The sequence below is a fragment of the Acyrthosiphon pisum genome, chromosome A1, assembly GCF_005508785.2.
Source record: "Acyrthosiphon pisum isolate AL4f chromosome A1, pea_aphid_22Mar2018_4r6ur, whole genome shotgun sequence".
Taxonomy (NCBI): domain Eukaryota; kingdom Metazoa; phylum Arthropoda; class Insecta; order Hemiptera; family Aphididae; genus Acyrthosiphon; species Acyrthosiphon pisum.
Genome location: NC_042494.1, coordinates 32,432,381 through 32,433,477, shown reverse-complemented (window position 1 = coordinate 32,433,477; position 1,097 = coordinate 32,432,381). Strand labels below are relative to the sequence as shown.

At 25.1% G+C, this 1,097-nt stretch overlaps 1 protein-coding gene across 3 annotated transcripts in view; it reads right to left on the bottom strand.

Moving 5' to 3' along the window:
- LOC100167797 (NACHT domain- and WD repeat-containing protein 1) overlaps positions 1-1,097 on the bottom strand; it is a 296,809-nt gene that overhangs the window by 69,376 nt on the left and 226,336 nt on the right. The window lies entirely within an intron of this gene.

Here is a 1,097-nt window from a genome sequence, read left to right as displayed (position 1 = left end):
TTTTTTCACCTGTTATGTTTTTGTTGGGGATAGAATATACCAGATACCACGAGACATCTGTTTGAAGTTAATAATGATACGTAGACATGTACTATATGTAATAATTTATTAATTTGTATAAATTTTATCTGGTTTATGTATTTAAATATATTCTATAAGACAATAGCAAGAGTAGATTACTAATGAGTAAGTAAACATATAGTTTTTTTTGGAAGTATATTGTATACTTAATGTTTGTTCTAGCGTAGCGAGAAAATTTTTTTTTTTTAATTATTTGCTAGTAAAAAAAGGCGTATACTAAATTAGGAACGGCATATTTATACTTGCTCCCCCATACGGCCCTGCGAGCATTGATCATAGTGTTCCTTTGCTTTTTAGAGTATGGACGTGTGTTGGACGTTGGTTAATTACCGTGTTTTTGTGTAAAATATTTTTTTATAACCATATTTATTATTTTTTATTGAATAATACAACAAGTTAGTATTACATTAGTTATTAGTAAGAATGATATACTCTCTTCTCTCACTCCAAGCAAAATTATTCTTATCATTTCCATGAATGAACATAAAATATACAAGCAACAAATTTTAATTAAATGACAGCTTACAAACGTATAATAATATGGGATATTGGGTTTGGATAATATATGTTTTCCTTTTCTAAATAATAATTACCCGCATGGCACTAATCTTTAATATCTAGATTCTAGACATACTATAATATACTATATAGTATATTCATATACTGTGAATAAGGAATAATATAAAATATTATTCTTTAATTCTCATAAGTCGTTTCGTATATTTTGGCATTTTGTAAGTTCCATTAACTATTAGCATTGTTTAAATATACAGTAATTATAATAATATTATTATAGTATATTTAATCAATGGTAGGCCTCTACTTGTATTTAAATACGTTATTTATAGTGCAGAACACTTCGACAGTCTATAATATTTACTATTTAGGATATTCGATACCTGCATAATAATATTATATAGCAGAATAATTTATATTTAACATAATAATTATTGTTATTATTTTTTTTTTTTATTACACAAAATGCTAAAATAAATCTTTGGGATTCGTACAAAGAA